Here is a 25369-nt window from a genome sequence, read left to right on the forward strand (position 1 = left end):
GTGTACCAAACCAGACTGATCAGAGCTGGCCTGGTTTATTAACCCCTGAAAAGAAATCAAGGACAGAGTCTCCTTGAGCCAAGGAACAGCCTTTAGAAAAAAAAAGGACTAACTTTTGTGACACTTTCCAAGAGCACCCCAGCACAAATAGAGTTGCAGAAGAGAGGCAGCAGTAAGGAACCATGACCTCCTCCATGACCTGTGCCCAGGAGCAGGCCCAAGAGAAGGTTCTCCCAGTTGCCCTCTCAGGCATATGTTTGCTCCAGGAAGAAGCTGCCTTCAGTTCCAGTTTAAAAGTTGAAGTTACAAGGAATTTAAACCAAATTAAGGTTAGGTATAGGGATTCTGCTATGAGAAGTGTTTTGGGCACTGTAACACGGGAGTGTTTTTGGGGACTGTACCAGGGTGTGTTTTTGGGGACTGTACCGGGGGGGGTATTTTTGGGGACTGTATCAGGGGTGAGTTTTTGGAGACTGAACCAGGGGGTGTTTTGGGGGACTGTAGCGGGGGGTGTTTTTGGGCACTGTACCACGGGTGTGTTTCTGGGGACTGTAATGGGTGTGTGTTTATGGGCACTGTACCAGGGGTGTGCTTTGGGGTACTGTACCGGGTGTGTGTTTCTGAGCACTGGACCGGGGGGGGTGTGGGGGGGGGGGGAGGTGTTTTTGTGGTCTGTACCTGGGGTGTGTTTTTGGGCACTGTACCAGGGTGTGTTTTTGACCACTGCACCAGGGGTGTGTTTTTGGGGTCTGTACCTGGGGTGTGTTTTTGGGCACTGTACCAGGATGTGTTTTTGAGCACTGTACCAGGGGTGTGTTTTTGGGGACTGTACCTGGGGTGTGTTTTTGAGCACTGTACCAGGGGTGTGTTTTTGGGCACTGTACCTGGGGTGTGTTTTTGGGCACTGTACCAGGGTGTGTTTTTGGGCACTGTACCAGGGTGTGTTTTTGAGCACTGTACCAGGGGTGTGTTTTTGGGGACTGTACCTGGGGTGTGTTTTTGAGCACTGTACCAGGGGTGTGTTTTTGGGGTCTGTACCTGGGGTGTGTTTTTGGTCACTGTACCAGGGTGTGTTTTTGAGCACTGTACCAGGGTGTGTTTTTGAGCACTGTACCAGGGGTGTGTTTTTGGGGACTGTGCCTGGGGTGTGTTTTTGAGCACTGTACCAGGGGTGTGTTTTTGGGGTCTGTACCTGGGGTGTGTTTTTGGTCACTGTACCAGGGTGTGTTTTTGAGCACTGTACCAGGGTGTGTTTTTGAGCACTGTACCTGGGGTGTGTTTTTGAGCACTGTACCAGGGGTGTGTTTTTGGGCACTGTACCAGGGGTGTGTTTTTGGGGTCTGTACCTGGGGTGTGTTTTTGGGCACTGTACCAGGGTGTGTTTTTGAGCACTGTACCAGGGGTGTGTTTTTGGGGACTGTACCTGGGGTGTGTTTTTGAGCACTGTACCAGGGGTGTGTTTTTGGGGTCTGTACCTGGGGTGTGTTTTTGGTCACTGTACCAGGGTGTGTTTTTGAGCACTGTACCAGGGTGTGTTTTTGAGCACTGTACCAGGGGTGTGTTTTTGGGGACTGTACCTGGGGTGTGTTTTTGAGCACTGTACCAGGGGTGTGTTTTTGGGGACTGTACCTGGGGTGTGTTTTTGAGCACTGTACCAGGGGTGTGTTTTTGGGGACTGTACCTGGAGTGTGTTTTTGAGCACTGTACCAGGGTGTGTTTTTGAGCACTGTACCAGGGTGTGTTTTTGAGCACTGTACCAGGGGTGTGTTTTTGGGGACTGTACCTGGGGTGTGTTTTTGAGCACTGTACCAGGGGTGTGTTTTTGGGGACTGTACCTGGGGTGTGTTTTTGAGCACTGTACCAGGGGTGTATTTTTGGGGACTGTACCTGGGGTGTGTTTTTGAGCACTGTACCAGGGTGTGTTTTTGAGCACTGTACCAGGGTGTGTTTTTGAGCACTGTACCAGGGGTGTGTTTTTGGGGTCTGTACCTTCAATCTGCAATTTGGGAGGGAGTGGGTACAATCGGAAGTGACAATATTTCAGTTGAATAAAGGGAAATATGGAGCTATGAGGGAGCAACTGGCCAAAGTTCAATGGTGCAATACCTTAACAGGGAAGACCGTGGAGGAACAATGGCGGATATTTCTGTGTATAATGCAGAAGTTGCAGGATCAGTTCATTCCTAAAAGGAAGAAAGGTCCCAGGAGGAGACATGGGCGGGCGTGGCTGACGAGGGAAGTAAAGAAACATATAAAGTTAAAAGAGAAAAAGTATAACTTAGCGAAGATAAGTGGGAAAACTGAGGACTGGGAAGCTTTTAAAGAACAACAGAGGATGAGTAAGAAGGAAATACGCAGAGAAAAAATGAGGTACGAAGGTAAACTGGCCAAGAATATAAAGGAGAATAGTAAAAGCTTTTTTAGGTATGTCCAAGCCAAAAAAATGGTTAGGACAAAAATTGGGCCCTTGAAGACAGAAACAGGGGAATATATTACTGGGAACAAAGAAATGGCAGAGGAATTAAATGGGTACTTCAGATCTGTGTTCACTGGGGAAGACACAAGCAATCTCCCTGAGGTAACAGTGGCTGAAGGACCTGAACTTAAGGGAATTTCTATTTGCCAGGATTTGGTGTTGGAGAGACTGTTAGGTCTGAAGGTTGATAAGTCTCCGGGACCTGATGGCCTGCATCCCAGGGTACTGAAGGAGGTGGCTCGGGAAATCGTGGATGCGCTGGTGATTATTTTCCAGAGTTCAATAGAATCGGGGTCAGTTCCTGAGGATTGGAGGGCGGCTAATGTTGTGCCACTTTTTAAGAAGGGTGGGCGGGAGAAAGCAGGAAATTATAGACCAGTTAGTCTGACCTCAGTGGTGGGAAAGATGCTGGAGTCTATTATAAAGGATGAAATTACGGCACATCTGGATAATAGTAACAGGATAGGACAGAGTCAGCATGGATTTATGAAGGGGAAATAATGCTTGACTAAACTTCTTGAATTTTTTGAGGATGTAACTCAGAAGATGGACGAGGGAGATCCAGTGGATGTAGTGTACCTGGACTTTCAGAAAGCTTTTGATAAAGTCCCACACAAGAGGTTAGTGAGTAAAATTAGGGCGCACGGTATTGGGGGCAAAGTACTAGATTGGATAGAGAATTGGTTGGCTAATAGGAAACAAAGGGTAGTGATTAACAGCTCCATTTCGGAATGGCAGGCAGTGACCAGTGGGGTACCGCAGGGATCCGTGCTGGGACCGCAGCTTTTTACAATATATGTAAATGATATAGAAGATGGTATCAGCAATAACATTAGCAAATTTGCTGATGATACAAAGCTGGGTGGTAGGGTGAAATGTGATGAGGATGTTAGGAGATTACAGGGTGACCTGGACAAGTTGGGTGAGTGGGCAGATGCATGGCAGATGCAGTTTAATGTGGATAAATGTATGGTTATCCACTTTGGTGGCAAGAACAGGAAGGCAGATTACTACCTCAATGGTATCAAATTAGGTAAAGGGGCTGTTCAGAGAGATCTGGGTGTTCTTGTCCACCAGTCAATGAAGGCAAGCATGCAGGTACAGCAGGTCGTGAAGAAGGCTAATAGCATGCTGGCCTTCATAACAAGAGGGATTGAGTATAGAAACAAAGAGGTGATTCTGCAGCTGTACAGGGCCCTGGTGAGACCACACCTGGAGTACCGTGTACAGTTCTGGTCTCCAAATTTGAGGAAAGACATTCTGGCTATTGAGGGAGTGCAGCGTAGGTTCACGAGGTCAATTCCTGGAATGGCAGATTGCCTTACACGGAAAGACTGAAGCGACTGGGCTTGTATACCCTTGAGTTTAGAAGACTGAGAGGGGATCTGATTGAAACGTATAGGATTATGAAAGGATTGGACACTCTGGCAGGAGGAAACATATTTCCGCTGATGGGGGAGTGCCGAACCAGAGGACACAACTTAAAAATACGGGGTAGACCATTTAGGACAGAGATGAGGAGAAACTACTTCACCCAGAGAGTGATGGCTGTGTGGAATGCTCTGCCCCAGAGGGCAGTGGAGGCCCAGTCTCTGGATTCATTTAAGAAAGAATTGGATCGAGCTCTTAAAGATAGTGGAGTCAAGGGTTATGGAGATAAGGCTGGAACAGGATACTGATTGGGAATGATCAGCCATGATCATATTGAATGGCGGTGCAGGCTCGAAGGGCTGAATGGCCTACTCCTGCATCTATTGTCTATTGTCTATTGTACCTGGGGTGTGTTTTTGGGCACTGTACCAGGGTGTGTTTTTGAGCACTGTACCAGGGTGTGTTTTTGGGGTTTGTACCAGGGGTGTGTTTTTGAGCACTGTACCTGGGGTGTGTTTTTGGGCACTATACCAGGGTGTGTTTTTGAGCACTGTACCAGGGGTGTGTTTTTGGGGACTGTACCTGGGGTGTGTTTTTGGGCACTGTACCAGGGTGTGTTTTTGAGCACTGTACCAGGGGTGTGTTTTTGGGGACTGTACCTGGGGTGTGTTTTTGGGCACTGTACCAGGGTGTGTTTTTGAGCACTGTACCAGGGGTGTGTTTTTGGGGACTGTACCTGGGGTGTGTTTTTGGGCACTGTACCAGGGTGTGTTTTTGAGCACTATACCAGGGGTGTGTTTTGGGGGTCTGTACCTGGGGTGTGTTTTTGGGGACTGTACCTGGGGTGTGTTTTTGGGCACTGTACCAGGGTGTGTTTTTGAGCACTATACCAGGGGTGTGTTTTGGGGGTCTGTACCTGGGGTGTGTTTTTGGGGACTGTACCAGGGTGTGTTTTTGAGCACTGTACCAGGGTGTGTTTTTGGGGTCTATACCTGGGGTGTGTTTTTGGGGACTGTACCTGGGGTGTGTTTTTGGGGACTGTACCTGGGGTGTGTTTTTGAGCACTGTACCAGGGTGTGTTTTTGAGCACTGTACCAGGGTGTGTTTTTGGGGTCTGTACCTGGGGTGTGTTTTTGAGCACTGTACCAGGGTGTGTTTTTGGGGTTTGTACCAGGGGTGTGTTTTTGAGCACTGTACCAGGGGTGTGTTTTTGAGCACTGTACCAGGGTGTGTTTTTGAGCACTGTACCAGGGTGTGTTTTTGGGGTTTGTACCAGGGGTGTGTTTTTGAGCACTGTACCAGGGTGTGTTTTGGGGGTCTGTACCAGGGGTGTGTTTTTGGGGACTGTACCTGGGGTGTGTTTTTGAGCACTGTACCAGGGTGTGTTTTTGAGCACTGTACCAGGGTGTGTTTTTGGGGTTTGTACCAGGGGTGTGTTTTTGAGCACTGTACCAGGGTGTGTTTTTGGGGTCTGTACCAGGGGTGTGTTTTTGGGGTCTGTTCCTAGGGAATAGCTGGTTCAAGGAGGAGTTGTCAGTTCAGTAAACGGTGACATTGGGTCAGGGTGAGTACTAAAGAGGTAAAAACAATGACTGCAGATGCTGGAAACCAGATTCTGGATTAGTGGTGCTGGAAGAGCACAGCAGTTCAGGCAGCATCCAAGTAGTTTTGGAAACTACTTGGATGCTGCCTGAACTGCTGTGCTCTTCCAGCACCACTAATCCAGAATCAGGGTGAGTAATGTCAGGCATTAGTCAGATAGTATGGTATATTCTGATCTAGTTGGAGGGTTGGTTTGTGGGGGGCACAGGGAGATAATCTTTGGGAGGGGTAGTCAAGTTCAGAGATTAGTTGGCTAAGTCAAGGTTGTCAGCATTTCAAGGGTTGTAGTTGTCAGATAGTAGTTAAAGGGTCCAAAGAGGGTGGGAATGGATTATAGCGAAGAGGGTGAAGGGGAAAAGGTGGTTAGTGAGGGAATGATGGGAAGACATGGGCTATTCAGTTGTTTAGTCACTCAAGAGTTAGCCCTGGAATTTTCCGTGTAATCCTTCCTGAGTATCAACTGAGGTAAGTAAAGCAGAACTGTCAGATGTCTCCAACGTTGATTTTTATAATTGACTTGGCTGAGGAAGAGGAATGGTGGTTTAGAAAGTTTACCAACGACACAAAGGTTGGTGGAGCTGTGGCTAGTGTGCAGAGCTGTTGTAGGTTGCAAAAGGACATTGACAAAATGCAGAACTGGGCTGATAAGTGGCAGATGGAGTTCAACCTGGAAGTGTGTGAAGTGATTCATTTTGGAAGGTCGAATTTGAATACAGAATACAGGCAGGATTCTTGGCAGTGTAGAGGAACAGAGGGATCTTCAGGTTCACATCCGTAGATCCCTCAAAGTTGCCACACAGGTTGATAGGGTTGTAAAGACAGTGTATGGTGTGTTGGCTTTCATTTGTAGGGGGATTGAGTTTAAGAGCTGCAAGGTTATGCTGCAGCTCTATAGAGTCCTGGTTAGACCACACTTGGAGTATTGTGTTCAGTTCTGGTCACCTTATTATTGTATGAAGGATGTGGAAGCTTTAGAGACGTTGCAGAGAAGATTTACCAGGATGCTGCCTGGACTGGATGGCATGTCTTATGAAGAAAGGTTGAGGGGAGCTAAGGCTTTTCTCATTGGAGCGAAGAAGGGTGGGAGGCGACTTGTTGGAGGTGTACAAGATGATGAGAGGCATAGATAGAGTGAATAGTCAATGAGGTTTTCTTGGGGCTGAAGTAGTTATCACAAGGGGGTATAATTTTAAAGTGATTGGAGGAAGGTTTAGAGGAGAAGTTAGAGGTCGGTTCTTTACACAGAGAGTGATGGGTGCATGGAATTCACTTCCAATGCTGGCAATAGAATCAGCTACATTAGGGACATTTAAGCGACTCTTGGATAGGCACATGGATGATAGTAAAATGAAGGGAATGTAGGTTATGGATTAGTGGTGCTGGAAGAGCACAGCAGTTCAAGCAGCATCCGAGGAGCAGTAAAATCGACGTTTCGGGCAAAAGCCCTTCATCAGGAATGTAGGTTAGTCTGATCTTAGAGTAGGATAAAAGGTCGGCACAACATCAATGGCTGAAGAGCCTGTCCTGTGTTGTACTATTATATGTTCTAATTTGGTGCAAGTTTCTGACTCTGGAGATTGGAAGATTTGGGTGGCATCCAACGTGAGGTATCATTCCCTCCGCACATTTGTAAACGGCAACCACCCACACCAAAAGACGCAGTTAGTATTTTATACTTTTGGCATATAAGTTAACCCCTATTTGTCAGAGGGTATTTTGAAGTTTCAAAAGGTTGATTCTATGATACAATCTACCAGATAGGGAAATAAGAGTTTTCAATAGGTGCTCATTCATGCCCTAAGGGCAAAGTTAGATCAGCCAGATTCATACACATATACAGCCTTCAAAGCAGTTGCATGCTCTAAGGGGATATCAACTGACTAAATGATGTAAATTACAGCTTTTCTATACAAAAAAAAGAATTAATATATGTTTTGGCATTTTTGCTATCCTCTTTGAATCTATAAATGTTTATTTGGCACTTTAATTGTTTGATCAGACCACAATAAGAGAAGGTGGCTTCAAAAGGTAGTTAAAGGTGCTCTGGTGTTTACCTCTGTACTCCTGATTTCCTCAGATGCTGTCTACTCTTGCTTGTTGTTTAAATCTGCCACTTTGCTGTTGCTGACTCTAGTATGCTTACTAAATCCACAGAACTATATGTAATAGGGCAGAATTATGTAAACAAATATAAATTATTAGGAATACAGGAACGTGTGCAGAGGAGATTTAATAGGAAGCTGCCCGGGATAGAACATTTGAAATATGACAAAAGGTTGGATAGAGTTGGATAGTTTTCTCTGCTCCAATGAAAACTAAGGGGTGATCTAATTAAGGGGTACAAGATTATGAGAGGCAAGGACAGGATGAATAACAACCAGCTGTTCCCCTTAGTTGAAAGTCAGTCACAAGGGGGCACAGTAAGGAGAAAAAGGATTGGGGTGTGTGGTGGTGGTGGTGGTGGTGGTGGTGGTGGTGGTGGAGGGGGGGGAGGGGTGGGGGTGGGGGGGAGGTGAGAAAAGCTTTTTGTTTAACCCAGAGGGTGATGATGGTCTGGAATATGCCACCTGGGAAGGTGGTAGGGGCGTGTTTGTCCAAATCCTTTAAGTCATGATTTGGAGATGCCGGTGTTGGACTGGGGTGTACAAAGTTAAAAATCACACAACACCAGGTTATAATCCAACATGTTTAACTGGAAGCACACTAGCTTTTGGAGAGACATTCAAGATAATAGGCCAAGTGCTGATAAATGGGATTAGGTTGAAGGTCAAGGTGTTTATCATAATTGGTGTAGACTTGATGGACCGAAGGGACTCTTCTCCACTGTTTGATTCTATGATTCTAAGAATAGGCCTTTTCAAATCGCTCAAATCGTTCAATAATTTCATGGTTGACCTGTCAATCATTTAACTCCTGGCAACCTAAAATATCAATGAAGTTTATCAAAGTCGCTTAAATAAGTGCAATTATTTTAGTATCGATTGCTAATTTGCAGAAGAGGATTCCAAAATTTTACCATCCCTGATATGAAGAAGTGCTTCCCAATTTCTATCAAAACAAAGGTCTGATTCTATTTTGTTTTACCATGGCCCTAAATCTGGATTCCTCAAACTAAAAAGAAATATGTTTTTTCCCAATCAAACTACCTGTTCCCTCTAAAACATTTCCCAAACATTGGGGCAACACAGTGGCTCAGTGGTTAGCACTGCTGCCTCACAGCACCGCTGCCTCACAGCACCAGGTTCAATTCCACCCTTGGGCACTGTGAGGCAGCAGTCTGTGTGGAATTTACATGTTCTCCCCATGTCTGCATTGGCTTCCTCCAGATGCTCCGGTGTACTCCACAGTCCAAAAGTGTGTAGGTTAGATGGATTGGTCTTGGTAGTTGCAGAGTTACAGAGATAAGGTAGGGGCATTGGTATAAATGGGATTTGTTTTGGAGAGTTAGTGTGGACTCAATGGGCTGAATGGCCTGCTTCCACACTGCAGAGGTTCTATGAAACAACTCATCCATTAGCCTTCTGAATTCAAGGGAATACAACATTAGCATGTATAATCTCTCCTTTTTATTTAAGCCTTGCAGTCGAGACATTATTCTGGTTGCTCTCCAGACTCCATCCCAGACCAATAGATACTTCCTCTGTTGTTGTACTCAGAAGTATACAAAGTTCTCCAGCTATAGCCTACCATAGTTTTGTGTCACTAAAATTTGATTTCTGCTTCTTGTATTGTAGCCTTTTATATATAAAAAGTATCATTTTATCGGCCTTTTTAGATTATTTTCTGCTCCTGTTCATGATATTTTAATCAACAATGTACCTGAATCTCCATATCCATTTGGACCTGCACTATTGCTAACTTTTCACCATTGAGAAAGTATCCTGTTCTCCCCTTCAAGGCAAAGTAAATGACCTTACATTCGCTAACACTGAAATTCATTTGCTACAACTTTACCCATTCGCTTAATTCATCAACATTTTATTTTTAACGTTAACCTCAAATCATATTTATTAGTGTCTTAATGGTAAATTCAGGGAATTAATGTCACTCAAATCAATTGTCAGTGGCAGACATTGAAGTTAATTCTGGTGACGAGAATTAATGGACCTATTTTGACTTTGGGCAATAGTCTAAAATAAGTAACGTTAACTCAGTGACCTGTGAAACAGCTTTCCTAATTTTCACCATCATTGACTTCAATAGAATGAAAAAACACCATTGAGAAATGGAAAGGCATTTTTGTGTCGCTGAGCAAGTTTCACCTGTTGTAAATTATTACTCAATGTCAAAATTATCCTTGATATACATTAGTTAGTATTTTTTTCTATCTTTTTATATAGTTATACTGGAGCTTGAATCATCTCAAGGTCAAACTTTGTCTGTCTTGTACTAATTAACTGAACATAATTATGATGATAAGCATGTTTTATATAATGTGGAAAGCCATATTTTTACATTCTAGGTGTAACATAAAAACTAACATTTTAAAGTACTTATTTTGACAGTGGTTAAGCAATATCAAACGAGCCATTTCTAATCATATGAAGTAACTCTCTTGCTATTTTCATTAACCCACAGAATATGTCTCTTTTACTCCATACCCCTAGGAAAGAAACTTACATGAGATTTGAATGAAATTCCACAATATAATCATTCTTACGATTCAACATTAAGTGCAGTGAACTGAATTAGTTGTGAATTGATAAGTGCATAGAATTGTTGAATAGCCTTTAGCAATGTATCGACATATGTAAAAGTTCAATGATTCCCTGTTTTTTTAATAACAATGCCAACCTTCACCACTAACTGTAATAATGACAATACACAGCAAGAGCTATTTTTCTGAATTAGTTCTGTGATTGGCTCCATATTATTGATTTCAGAGAAAAAAAAGATTTTGAAATCCTATGGACCAGTTTATTCCAGCGATTCATGAGTCAAGAACTCTGCATGCCGATCTTTGTATCACTAACTCTACCATTAGTTAGCCTCAGGTTGCTCCATTCCCATTGACACGGGTGCCCTCAGAGGGCAAGAAGTGCATAGAAATGAAAAGGCCCCAGGTCTAACTGCCAAGTTGTCCATGGCAGTAAACCCCTGTGTCCAATTAGGTTTTCTATAAGCAGCCACCAGATATTCTAATCCAGTTGGAAACATTTCAATTCAAGATGATTACATTTTATTTTGGGGGGGTTTTACATTAGCTTCTGGTATCAGGAGCTTTTCATCTCACACAAGGTTAGACAAGGCTCTGTGAAGACTTAAAAATGTGTTGCTGGAAAAGCGCAGCAGGTCAGGCAGCATCCAAGGAGCAGGAGAATCGACGTTTCGGGCATAAGCCCTTCTTCAGGAATGAGGAAATGTGATAGGTGGAAGGAGGTCAAAGTGAGGGTGATAGGCCGGAGTGGGGTGGGGGCGGAGAGGTCAGGAAGAAGATTGCAGGTTAGGAAGGCAGTGCTGAGTTCGAGGGATTTGAGTGAGACGGGGTGGGGGGAGGGGAAATGAGGAAACTGGAGAAATCTGAGTTCATCCCTTGTGGTTGGAGGGTTCCCAGGCAGAAGATGAGGCACTCTTCCTCCAACCGTCGTGTTGCTATGGTCTGGCAATGGAGGAGTCCAAGGACCTGCATGTCCTTGGTGGAGTGGGAGGGGGAGTTGAAGTGTTGAGCTACTGGGTGTTGGGTTGGTTGGTCCGGGTGTCCCAGAGGTGTTCTCTGAAACGTTCCGCAAGTAGGCGGCCTGTCTCCCCAATATAGAGGAGGCCACATCAGGTGCAGCGGATGCAATAGATGATGTGTGTGGAGGTGCAGGTGAATTTGTGGCGGATATGGAAGGATCCCTTGGGGCCTTGGAGGGAAGTAATGGGGGAGGTGTGGGTGCAAGTTTTGCATTTCTTGCGGTTGCAGGGGAAGGTGCCGGGAGTGGAGGTTGGGTTGGTGGGAGTTGTGGACCTGACGAGGGAGTCACAGAGGGAGTGGTCTTTTTGGAATACTGATAGGGGAGGGAAGGGAAATATATCCCTGGTGGTGGGGTCCGTTTGGAGGAGGCGGAAATGACGGCGGATGATACATGGAGGTTGGTGGGGTGGTAGGTGAGGACCAGTGGGGTTCTGTCCTGGTGGCGGTTGGAGGTGCAGGGCTCAAGGGCGGAGGAGCGGGAAGTGGAAGAGATGCGGTAGAGGGCATCATCGACCACGTCTGTGGGGAAATTGCGGTCCTTGAAGAAGGAGGCCATCTGGGTGGTACGGTTTTGGAACTGGTCCTCCTGGGAGCAGATGCGGCGGAGATGAAGGAATTGGGAATATGGGATGGCGTTTTTACAGGGGGCAGGGTGGGAGGAGGTGTAGTCTAGGTAGCTGTGGGAGTCGGTCGGTTTATAGTAAATGTCCGTGTCGATTCGGTCGCTCGAGATAGAAATGGAAAGGTCTAGGAAGGGGAGGGAGGAGTCTGAGATGGTCCAGGTGAATTTGAGGTCGGGGTGGAAGGTGTTGGTAATGTGGATGAACTGTTCAATCTCCTCATGGGAGCACGAGGCAGCGCCGATACAGTCATCGATGTAGCAGAGGTAAAGGTGGGCGGTGGTGCCAGTGTAGCTGCGGAAGATGGACTGTTCCACATATCCTATGAAGAGGCAGGCATAGCTGGGGCCCATGTGGGTGCCCATGGCTACTCCTTTGGTTTGGAGGAAGTGGGAGGATTGGAAAGAGAAGTTGTTCAGGGTGAGGACCAGTTCAGTCAGTCGAAGGAGGGTGTCAGTGGAAGGGCACTGGTTGGTACGGCGGGAAAGGAAGAAGCGGAGGGCTTTGAGTCCTTCATGATGGGGGACGGAGGTGTATAGGGACTGGATGTCCATGGTGAAGATAAGGCATTGGAGTCCGGGGAAGCGAAAATCATGGAGGAGGTGGAGGGCGTGGGTGGTGTCCCGAATGTAGGTGGGGAGTTCTTGGACTAAGGGGGACAGGACCGTGTCGAGGTATGCAGAGATGAGTTCGGTGGGGCAGGAGCAGGCTGAAACAATGGGTCGGCCGGGGCAGTCAGGTTTGTGGATTTTGGGCAGAAGGTAGAAACGGGCGGTGCGGGGCTGTGGGACTATGAGGTTGGAGGCGGTGGATGGAAGATCCCCTGAGGTGATGAGGTTATGGATGGTCTGGGAGATGATGGTTTGGTGTTGGGAGGTGGGGTCATGGTCAAGGGGGCAGTAGGAGGAGGTGTCTGCGAGCTGGCGTTTAGCCTCAGCGGTGTAAAGGTCGGTGCGCCAAACTACTACCACACCTCCCTTGGCTGCTGGTTTGATAGTGAGGTTGGGGTTGGAACGGAGGGTGTGGAGGGCTGCACGTTCTGAGGGTAAGAGGTTGGAGTGGGTGAGAGGAATGGAGAAGTTGAGGCGGTTAATGTCACGGCGGCAGTTGGCTATGAAGAGATCGAGGGCGGGTAAGAGTCCAGCATGGGGTGTCCAGGTGTATGAGGTGTGTTGGAGGTGGGAGAAGGGGTCGTCAGAGGGTGGGCAAGAGTCTTGGTTGAAGAAGTATCATCAGAGGGTAGGCGAGATCTTCCGCAGCTACACTGGCACCACCCCCCACCTTTTCCTCCACTACATCGATGACTGTATCGGCGCTGCCTTGTGCTCCCACGAGGAGGTTGAACAGTTCATCCACTTTACCAACACCTTCCACCCCGACCTCAAATTCACCTGGACCGTCTCAGACTCCTCCCTCCCCTTCCTAGACCTTTCCATTTCTATCTCGGGCGACCGAATCAACACGGACATTTACTATAAACCGACCGACTCCCACAGCTACCTAGACTACACCTCCTCCCACCCTGCCCCCTGTAAAAACGGCATCCCATATCCTCAATTCCTTCATCTCCGCCGCATCTGCTCCCAGGAGGACCAGTTCCAAAACCGAACCACCCAGATGGCCTCCTTCTTCAAGGACCGCAATTTCCCCCCAGACATGGTCGACGATGCCCTCCACCGCATCTCTTCCACTTCCCACTCCCCCGCCCTTGACCCCCACCCCTCCAACCGCCACCAGGACAGAACCCCACTGGTCCTCACCTACCACCCCACCAACCTCCATGTACAACGTATCATCCGTCGTCATTTCTGCCACCTCCAAACGGACCCCACCACCAGGGATATATTTCCCTTCCCTCCCCTATCAGCGTTCCAAAACAACCACTCCCTCCGTGACTCCCTTGTCAGGTCCACAACCCCCACCAACCCAACCTCCACTTCCGGCACCTTCCCCTGCAACCGCAAGAAATGCAAAACTTGCGCCCACACCTCCCCCCTTACTTCCCTCCAAGGCCCCAAGGGATACTTCCATATCCGCCACAAATTCACCTGCACCTCCACACACATCATCTATTGCATCTGCTGCACCCGATGTGGCCTCCTCTATATTGGGGAGACAGGCCGCCTACTTGCAGAACGTTTCAGAGAACACCTCTGGGACACCCGGACCAACCAACCCAACCACCCCGTGGCTCAACACTTCAACTCCCCCTCCCACTCCACCAAGGACATGCAAGTCCTTGGACTCCTCCATCGCCAGACCATAGCAACACGACGGTTGGAGGAAGAGCACCTCATCTTCCGCCTCGGAACCCTCCACCCACAAGGGATGAACTCAGATTTCTCCAGTTTCCTTATTTCCCCTCCCCCCACCTTGTCTCCGTCAAACCCCTCGAACTCAGCACTGCCTTCCTAACCTGCAATCTTCTTCCTGACCTCTCCGCCCCCACCCCACTCCAGCCTATCACCCTCACCTTGACCTCCTTCCACCTATCACATTTCCAACGCCCCTCCCCCAAGTCCTCCTCCCTACCTTTTATCTTAGCCTGCTGGACACACTTTCCTCATTCCTGAAGAAGGGCTTATGCCCGAAACGTCGATTCTGCTGTTCCTTGGATGCTGCCTGACCTGCTGCGCTTTTTCAGCAGCTCTGATCTCCAACATCTGCAGTCCTCACTTTCTCCTCTGTGAAGACGTCCCACATTATTGTCTACCTGCTGATGTTTCATGTCAATAAAATTGTGAGGAATTGTGAGGAACTTTCTCAGTCCTTTGAAGCTTAATTAGAAATAATGTTCCCTCTTCAGATGTGTTTAGAGACAATGAGCCTCTTCCTATTTTAAAACATTCCGAACCAGGAGACATAGCCCAATCTGAAATGTTGCATAAAAATATAAAACAGTTAGTATCAGGTTTAGTATCATCATTTACAGCAAGTAGGTCCTGCATTAAATTTTATGCTTCTCTTCTTAATATAAGAATATCAAGATCCTTTTGATATCATGTCAGGTCAGAGAAAGCAGAATTTTTCATCTGTTCTTAAGGTGAAGCTAGTTTGTATGGGCAGTAGAGCTAATGAAGTATGACATGTTGAGGAAATAACATTCCAGTACTTTCAGACTAGAAGTATTCCATTCAGCAGCATGGGGTACTTCTGATGAGTTTGCCCATATTCCAAGAGAATAGAAAAAATATGCAGGAAAATATTTTAGCAATAGTGAAGCAGGAGAGTGATGTTCTGCCTTTTGTTCAAGAGATCAGAAAATTCTTCATTTCTGTTTAGTTTTGCAGAGACACTCTCAGATGTGACAGCAAAAAAATCCTGTAAGTTCTTACTTTTCAGGTCAGTCATAAATGTCATCATGATCTTAGCAACTGTGTTAGTGTTCCAACAAGAAGTTGGACTCATACAGTTTGTAGCCCTATCATCATGTATAACATAACAATAAGCATTATTTATTAGTTACTAATAAGTAGTTTGATCTGCATTTTTATCAAGACCTAAAAAATCCAAAGAAGAACATTATGGAGCAGAGAATTTGATGGAATAGTAATGTAAAATAATTGATAATGAATAGTCAGTCCATTTTCTTCAATATTAGCGACAAGCTGCAAATTTATGATGATCGATTTGATGATCTTTCATGACAGGCTTTTATCCAAGATATGTGCTTGAGATCACATTTTTGAGCTTCCAAGACTCCTTCATAGAACTCTCCTCATTTTGCATATGCAAAGAGGTTTTCAATTAAAGATATAACTGCCTTGAGTGAAAAGTATTAGTCATGATAAACTTATTGCAATCTTCATGTAACTGTAAAAGAGCCAAAGAAGCCTTTATTTCCATATTTCATCGTCTTAAAAAAGTGCTGCTCCATTTGCAAATGCAGAAAGTCTCTAGCAAAGATGAATTCTTTCATGCAGCAATCAAATTGTTTCCAGTAGATGAAAACACACTGGAAGTTAGGTTTAAACTCATTTATCAGTTGGTCAAATCAACAGCTATCAAGAAGATTTCACTGAAACATAGATGGTGATCAGACCCTGTCATAAAGAACACAAAGAACAAGAGTGAAGTTCCAACCATACAGCCTGTTGCACCACCCCAACATTCAATAAAATCAAGACTAATCGTCAGCCTTAATGTCACTTTCCCAATCGATCTTAAGCCTTGATTCCCTGAGCATCGAAAAGTGTGTGTATCTCAATATTGACTAAGCACCAACATCCTCTTGATTGGCAACGATTCATAATCTTTGCGTGAAGAAATTTCGAGAAAGTGTTCTAATTGACCCACCCTTTATTCTGAGATTAAGACCTTTAGTTTCCTTGAGAGATTTTATGCATCTTCGTGGGAATTTACTCAATCTTCTAAATTCTGGCGAGCTGTAGGATCTTTGACATTTATATACACATCAGTTCAGATTGAGGTGATGGAAGACTTATCGCTGAAGCAGGTTTGTTTATTAGCAAAGATGAAGATTACAATCATGGAAATCATGTTTTATTAAAAGGAGTACGACACAAGAGTCTCCAACTCCAGGTTATAGTTTTCTCCCAAATACTAAGGGTATTGTTCAAGATTTGCATGTTCAGTTCAAACCTCTTCAGTTAGGTTTCTACCTCTCCTTACAGCACTAAAATGGCCCCAATCACAGCCACAAACAACCTTCTTTGTGACAGAAACTATGCTAGATTATCTCTACTTCTCTTTGTCTTTTACCCTAATTTTAGATAATGATCACGTGCTATCCAGGATATATTTTCCTGATCATGGCATTGTCCTCATTTGGTTCCCTTCTTATTCATCCAAGATAGCCAAAGCATGTATAAAAATTGCCTTCTCAGACAAGCCTTTCACGAATACCTGGGTCTTCATGAAGGATCCTTCTTTGGTCTTTCCTCAACTGCAGGGTTTGCCTTAGGGACATAAGATTGAGCATCCGCAGCTAATACTGACATCCAAATATATCTATCCATTATATCACATGCCCTTTCCCCCTCTTCATTTTCATGGAAAGAAAACACTTCTTCAACACTATTCCCAGAGAAATTAATGCTTCTGCAGTTTTGCATTCAAAAAAAGAACTATTTTCTTCATACGCTAACTTAGATATCCTTATCATGGACTCTTTTTCCTTATCTGAATTTTCCAGTTAAAACTCAATACTCAGAGTCTTGGAATTCTATTCAGTTCAAAGCAGGGCATCTAAATTCTCATCTTCATCATCACAAACATTTATTTCTGCCTCAGTAATATTTCCTGCATCTGTCCTTAACTCACCCTATTTGGATTCAGCTTAAATGAAACACTCATGCATGCCTATGACAGTTTCAGATTCAATTACTCAGATGTTCAGTTTTACATTCTCCACTGTTCATAAATGTTAGTTCATTCCAACCTGTACGCTGATATCCTCATTATGCCAAATGCTCCATCTTAACCATGCATTGTCTTACATTGACGACCACTACCTCTCTATCTCAGATTAAAATTCTCATACCCATTACTAAATCACTCCAAGTCTTCATCTCTCTCTAACTTTGTATCTTGCAACATTTAATTTACTGATACACTCCAATTCTAGGACCATGTCATTTTTTTTGTCTCATCCCTTAACTTGCTATACTCACATCATTTCTTTTAAATGCAGAAAAAAATGGTTTTGAAATTCTATACATTCCAGTTTGGATCGGAGGCAGGAACTAGACCCCGGAATTTTCTTTCTAAATTTCGCTTGTCATCCCTTAGCTTATTGAGATAGACTACAGCTCTATGCAATTTCTCATTCCAGCAAAGTGGCACTATTTGTTTCAATGATGCAGAACGTATGTCCTTTGTATGTTGCTCTGATTCGTGTCATGCTGAGTTGTCAGTCATCTCTCAGTTCCATCATGTTTGAATGTTATTGCTGAGTGTCAGAGCAACTTGCCTTGTATAACTACTATTTTTCAAACTTACCAGGAAAGATCTTCTAATATAATGTGATTCAATCATGTTTCTCTGTGTACCAGTTACAAGTGCCAGATTTAGGATTTTGAGCTTCTCTCTCATTTTTTTTTCCTGATTTCTGTGATTGTGTGGATGTCTGTGCTCTGGAAACTGTAACATCCAAACATTTCTTGTAGCTGTACGGCTCCCATGTCTGGTGTGTCTTGGATCTTTTCATTTGCAGTTGCCTGGTTGCTGTGCCTCAAGTACCTTCTTTATCATTTGTACATATTTTCCCCAGTGACTGAATTTTCCACTCGGCTGACATTGTTACTTGGATTTTAGTAAAGCCTTTGAAAAGTGCCTCATGATAGTCCAATTAGTAAATTTAGATTACATGGGATTCAGGGTGAGCTTGCCACTTGGATTCAAAATTCGCTTTATGGTAGGCGACAGAGGGGGGTGATGGAGGGTTCTTTTTCAAATTGGAGGCCTGGGACCAGTGATGTTCTACAGGGATTGGTTCTGGGTCTACTTTTGTTTGTCATTTATATGAACGATTTGGATGAAAATATATAGGAGACCTAGTTAGCAGACGACACCAAAATTGGTGGTACAGTCGACAGTAAAAGAGGTTAGGAGAAAGCGAAGACTGCAGATGCTGGAGATCAGAGTCGAAAGTGCTGGAAAAGCACAGCTGGTCATGCAGCATCCGAGCAGCAGGAGAGTCGACGTTTCAGGCATAAGCCCTTCATCAGGAAGAAGGGTATCCAAGATTACAAAGGGATCTTGATCAACCTGGTCAATAGGCTGAGGACTGGCAGATAGAGTTTAACTTGGATAAATGCAAGGTTTAACATTTTAGTGATATAAATAAGGTCAAGACTTAACAGTTAATGGAAGCACCCTGGGTTGTGCTTTAGAACAGAGAGCCATAGTGATTCAGGTATATAAAGCTTTGAAATTTGCGACGCAGTTAGATAGGGTGATTTAGCACACTTGCCTTCATTGCAAGTCCTAAATTCAAAGGTCTGAGCAATGTCATGTTGAGGTTGCACAGGATGTTGGTGAGGCCTCTTCTGGAGTACTGTGTGCAATTCTGGTCACCCTGTTATTAAACTGGAGCGGATTCAGGAAAGATTTACCAGGAATTGAACATTTGAAATAAATATAAAAATAAGCTGGAAAGACTGGGACTTTTTTCACTGGAAGATGAGAGGTTGACAGGTGACCTTGTTGAGGTTTACAAAATCATGAAGCATATATATAAGGTGAATGACAAGGGTCTTTTCCCTAGAGTGGGGGAGTTCAAAACTAGGGGCCTAATTTTAAGGTGAGAGGAGAAAGATTTAAAAAAGACATGAGGGGCAACTTTTTAAATGCAGAGTGGTTTGTGTGTAGGAAGTGGTGGGTGCAGGTACAGTTATAACATCTAAAAAGACATTTGAATAAGTTGAATATGAAAGGTTCGGAGGGATATAGGACAAGTGCAGACAGATGAGATCAGTTTAGTTTGAGAATGTAGTTGGTGTGGACTGGCTGGACTGAAAGGTCTGTTTCCATGCTGTCTGACTCCATGACTTTGTTTTTCCTTTCCCCCCATGATTTAACTGAAGGCTGTGGTTTGGATAGCATTAATGTAGCCTTGTCCAATCAGACAGTGTTTGTACATTAGGGTGTGCAGAGCCCCAGATAGAATGATTAATTTCAAATGAACAGATGACAGTTTAAGAGCTAGTTTCTTAATGAGATTGAGAAATAAGCTATCAACAGGGTACTTGGTTCCTGCATCAGGTTTTGAAATTTACATTGGAAAAAAAATTGTCTTCATTTTTAAACCTGTCATCCTCTTTCATCTCCAAAATATTAAAGATATCCAAATTGTGCTCTGCTGTCCACAAAGAAAAACTGCAGTTGACCATTTTCTCTGCACTGGGGTCTTTTAGACAATGAGTGAACATTAATTTGCACTCTTACTTAAACTTTTTGAATGCCTCAATGGCACCAGCAGTGTCCCACTTTAACCTAAGCCGGAGCTCAGAGATCCTTGATGAAATGAACAGAGTATCACTTTTGTATAAGTCACAGAGTTTTTCCTCTCTCTGGCATTAAGTTCTTCCCATCTCCTTCCCCAATCTACTTCAGTATTACATCCATTTCAAATGTGTTTGGTCTAACACAGGCACCTGCTGATTCTACCAGTGTCACGCCTGTATCATGTAGCTGTAGTGTTTATTGTCAAATGCACTGTGTCTGCCTAGGCAGTTGGCCATGACTTAAAGTGAAGTCCATGGGGCACTAAGGAAAGCCTCCCATATCAGAGACTCACTGAAGATGTTACCGAATATGGGGACGAAACATCTGAAAACAAACCTTTAAACTCAGCGAGCTACTTTACATACCTATCATCAATCTGAGCTATAAATCTTCTCAAAAATTGCTATCCTATACCAGTGTCAATCTTCAGCCACAGTCAAGCATTATGTCACTCAGGCAGTCAATGCCTTTGCATTCTAGGGAGCAGGTCCTGGTCACTCCTTCACCTCCCTAACGGTCAGCCTGAGGAGGCAGACTGTCACAGTCACGGATGCGTGCAGCCAGCAGTTAGGGATCGGGCAGGTCTCAGCCTGTACTGGCTAGTCAGGTCACTCAGGAGGATCGGCCACAATCACGTCATCGGGTCGGTCTGCAGAAAGTAAGAAGAGGAGGAGGCTGTAGATTGTGGGGGTGGCTGAAGGGATGTGCAGTTTGGTACCACCTGCCAATCTTTGGAATATCTAGGCTCCATAGCTGGTAACACTGGAAAGAGTGTACGACAATATATTTGGCAAATGCACTTTTTAAAGCATTACTCATATTTTGCATTACTAAGCAAGTATTTATTTAAAACAATTGTATATATAATTTAATAGTAGATAACCAGCAGGCAGACCATGAAAAGAGATGTCATACAAGGCAGTTAGTACCCAACTGTACTAGTTAGCTGACATCATAAGATAAGTTCAGTCTATCAGGATAAAAAAGGACTGTTTCTGGCAGATGCTATCCTACTGGGTCTGTATCTAGGTTGTGTACCAGAGCATTTCAATCGAGTAATGTGTATCTGTTCCTAATGATACGGAGAGACCTTACAAAGGACTCTAGTGTAATTCAGATTAATATGACTAGCTGTTATTATGAAGTATATAATAAAACTTATGTTTATCAATTTTGAGCCTAGCTTTTACCAAAGATATTCTGCAGCCATCTTTCCCCATTCTGTATCAGAAACATAGTCACAGGATCATAGAGTTATGTAGCATGGAAATAGATTCCTTCAGTCCAAGTCATCCACACCAAACAGATATCCCAATCTGACATGGTCCCATTTGCCAGCATTTGGCCCATATCCCTCTCAACCCTTCCTTTTCATTAACCCATCCAGATGCCTTTTAAACATTGTAGTTATACCTGCCTCCAGCACTTCCTCTGGCAGTTCATTCAATATTTATACCAACCCCTACATGAAAAATCTGCTCCTCGAGTCCTTTTTAAAAATCTTTCCCCTTTCACCTATGCCCTGTAGTTATGAACTTCCTTACCTGGGAAAAAGACTTTTGCTTTTCACCCTATCTATGTCCCTCATGAATTTATAAATCTCTATAAAGTCACCCTTAGCCTTCAACATTCCAGGGAAAATAGCTCCAGCCTATTCAACCTCTCCTATAGCTCAAAACTTCCAACCCCGGCAACATCCTATTAAATCTTTTTTGCACCCTTTCGAATTTAACAACACCTTTGCCAGAGCAAGGAGACCAAGGTTGTATGCAATATTCTAAACGTGGCCTCACCAATGTCTTGTACATCAGCACCAGGACCTGTCAACTCTTTACTCAATGCATGACCTATGAAGACAAGGGTACCAAACGCCTTCTTCACTACCCTGTTTAACTGTGATTCCACATTCAAGGAACAAGTACAATAACAGTCAGAATGATTGGCAGCAGTGAATCTAACCAAGTCATATCGGATGGTTTTGCTGATCTCAGTCAGAATAGATGCTGGCACAGGTGGTATCTGGAAACATACCAATAATGCAGGTTTTTGGAAAAAGACAATCTTCCTCAGAGAAAGCCTTCTTTAAGAGAATGTTTACGAGTGCCAAAATGGATTAATTGTTCCACGTTAAATGGATCATTTGCTCAGTTAATCCCATTTAAAAAATCCATTTGTTGTGTTATAAATTTGACATCTGACATGTTGAGTAATGTTGGAAAATGTTAGACCTGAGTCATACACATAAATTGAAGGACACCTCACATCAGTTGTTATTAATTGGCTGAAAATGAATGATTATTTGATGGAGCTTTTTCCTCCAGGTTTTCATTTGAATGAAAATAGGTTTCAGATGGAAGGTAGAAAGTGAAATGTTCATTTTCCTGTCTCCACAATAAAATAGTCTTGATGCAGAGACTAAAATGGGTTACCAAAAACAAAAAGTCTGGCAAAGTGTTTTGTACAGGGGTTATCATGATAGATTACTACACAATTGTACAAATATTGAAAACAAATATGAAAATATGACCTGACTATTTGAAATGGTGATTTATTTTAAAAAGCACAAGGACCGCTATGTGACTCACAAATATAGCGATTTATAGAGTAGCAGGAGGTCGAGCTGCCTGACAAAAAGTCAAGTGACAGCCCCACATCTGCTGGACCCTGATCATGCAGTTAATTGACTGTAGTCATAAACTTGTGAAACGTTGCACTTGGAATTGCATGGTAGAATAGAGCTGAGTCAGCACAACTTCATCAAGGGGCGGTCACGTCTAACAAATCTGTTTGGAATTCTTTGAGGTGGTAATGAGTAAGTTCGGCAAAAAAAAGAGCCAGTGAGTGTGATTGATTTGGATTTCCAGACTTCTTTGGACAAGATGCCACACACAGTGAGCTACTAAATAAGATGGAGCCCCAGACGTTTCCAACTGACTGGATGGCCCATATTTAAGTACATAAAAGACTTCAACTGTCCCAAGGGTGGGTTGACCATCTGCTACCAGCCCCAGTGGGAACTACATCTCCACCAATTTAAGAGATTGTATGGAGCCCTCTCACCTAGGACTTGCTTCACAGTAAATTTTCAACAACTGAGAGTGCTTACACTTTCTGCAAACCAGTCTATTATCCTTCCACTCCATTTTTAAAATCATACCAAAAATTGTATATGTAATTCATGGAATAATAGCCTGATGTTCCCATCCACTATAAACTCCACCAGTCTCTGTGATTCCAAACACCACCACAAGATTGGTTTGAATGACTGTCAACAATGTTACACCAACACTGGACAGTGATCACAGGCATGTGGCCACTTCTCATCATCAAGCTCTGCAGAAAGGCCTATACTTCAAGCCTCCTCAGAGGTAGTGTGCAAAGGTGATGTATTACTTCAACGAAAGTGCATGACCTCTAATGTGATGCATAGCTCCTGTTCATAGGCGTGGGAGGTCTCTGTGCCCCATTAAAGGAGTTGCATGTCTTTTGTCAGGAATGGTTCAAAGTACAAAATGTAGTTGCCTCCTAACAGCTACAGCTGCTGAGGATTAAAAAAAAAGAGTTCTATTAGCACAGAGCTACAGCTAAGGTGTCCCCACCTCTACTATGACTGATTGATATTTCTGGAGAAAGAGGACTCAAGCTACAAAGAGACATGGAGATCATAAGGCCATAAGATGTAGCAACAGAATTGGGCCTGCTCCACCATTTGATCATGGTTGATATGCTTCTCAACCATATTCTCCTGCCTTCTCCCCGTAATGCTTGATCCCCTTGCTAATCAAAAAACCAGCTCTGTCTTAAATGCACTCAATGACTTGTCCTCCATAGTGATCTGTGGCAATGAATTCCACAGACACGCCACCTTCTGACTGAACAACTTCCTCCTCGTCTCAAATCTAAAGGGCCATTCCTTCGCTCTGAGGCTGTGCCCTCAGGTCCTAGTCTCTGACACTAGTGGAGAAATCTTCCCCACATCCACTCTTTCCAGGCATGTCAGTACTGTGCAAGTTTCGATGAGATAAACCTCCTTATCTTTCTGGACCTCCATTGACTACAAACCCAGCATCGTCAACCATTCCTCATATGACAAGCCCTGTATTGACAGGATCATTCCTGCAAACATTCTCGAGATTTCCTCCAAGGCCAGCGTATCCTTCCTGAGAGACAGGGCCCAAAACTGCTCACAACATTCCAAATGCTGTCTGACCAGAACCTTATGCAGCCTCAGCAGTACATCTCGGCTCTTGAATTCTAGTCCTCTCAAAAACGAGTACCAACACTGCATTTGCCTTCTTAACTACCAACTGAGCCTGCATGTTAACTTTAAGAGAATCCTGAATTAGGGCTCCCAAATCTCTTTGTGTTTCAGATTTCCAAAGTTTCATCCCATTAAAAAAAAACGACCTGTGCCTTTATTCTTCCTACCTCACAATTCCAGCATTGTATTCCACCTGTCATTTCTTTGCCTACACTCCTCACTTGTCAAGGTCTTTCTGTAGCCTCCCTGCTTTCTCAATACTACCTGTTCCTCCAACTATCTTTGTGTCATCTGCAAACTTGTCCACAAGCTATCCTTTATCAAATAGCCCACCATCTCCTCAAAATATTCTGACAGATTTGTCAGACATGACCACCCCTTCACAAAGTTGTATTGACTCAGCACTATTTTACCATGTACCTCCAAGTACTCCTTAATCTCATTCTTAATAACAGATTCTGAAATCTTACCAAAGATAGAGGTCAGGCCATCTAATTTATATTTAGCTGTCTTCTGCCTCCCTCCTTTCTTAATCAGGGGTATTATTTTAGCCATTTTCCAGTCCTCTAGGACCTTCCCTGTCCCCAGTGTTTCCTAAAAGATCGCCACCATTGCCTTCACAATCCCGTCAGGTTTCCCCTTCTGTTCCCAACTCTCCTGAGGTTTTGGGATGCAACAAGTGTTTTCCACCATTAGAATTGATGCAAAGTACCTATTTAGTTACTTCGCCATTTCTTTGTTACCATTGCTATGTCTGCAGCCTCATTTTCCAGTGGCTCAGTGTCTACTCTTGCCTTTTTCTTGCCTTTCCTATAACTGAAAAAAGCTCTTGCAATCTTCTTTTATATTACTAGGTAGCTTCCTGCCATATTTCATTTTCTCCCCCCTTACTGTTTTTTTTAATTATCCTCTGCTGGTTTTTAAAAACTTCCCAATCCCTTGGCTTCCCACTAATCTTCACCACATTATATTCTTTTTCTATTGCTCTTATGCTGTTCTTGATTTCCTTTCCCAGCCATGGTTGCCTTGACTGCTCTTTAGTATGTTTTGTCTTTGTTGGGATGAATTTCTGCTGTGCCTCCCAAATTATCTCCAGAAATTCCTGTCACTGCTTCTCCACCATCTCCAAAGCTAGGCTCCCATTCCAATCAATTCTGGCCAGCTCCTCCCTTACGTCTTTGTAGTTACCTTAACTCAATTGTAATTCCATTACCTCGGATTCCAGCTTTTACCTCTCAAACTGTAGGGTTAATCCTATCATATGGTCACTGCCTCCTAGGGTTTAGCTCCCTTAAGCTCCCTTATCAAATCTGTTTCATCACACATCACCAAATCCAGAATTATCCTTTTCCAAGTGGGCTCTACCACAAGCTGCTCCAAAAAAAAACCCATTT

This window comes from Chiloscyllium punctatum, chromosome 1 (genome assembly GCF_047496795.1).
Source record: "Chiloscyllium punctatum isolate Juve2018m chromosome 1, sChiPun1.3, whole genome shotgun sequence".
Lineage (NCBI taxonomy): Eukaryota > Metazoa > Chordata > Chondrichthyes > Orectolobiformes > Hemiscylliidae > Chiloscyllium > Chiloscyllium punctatum.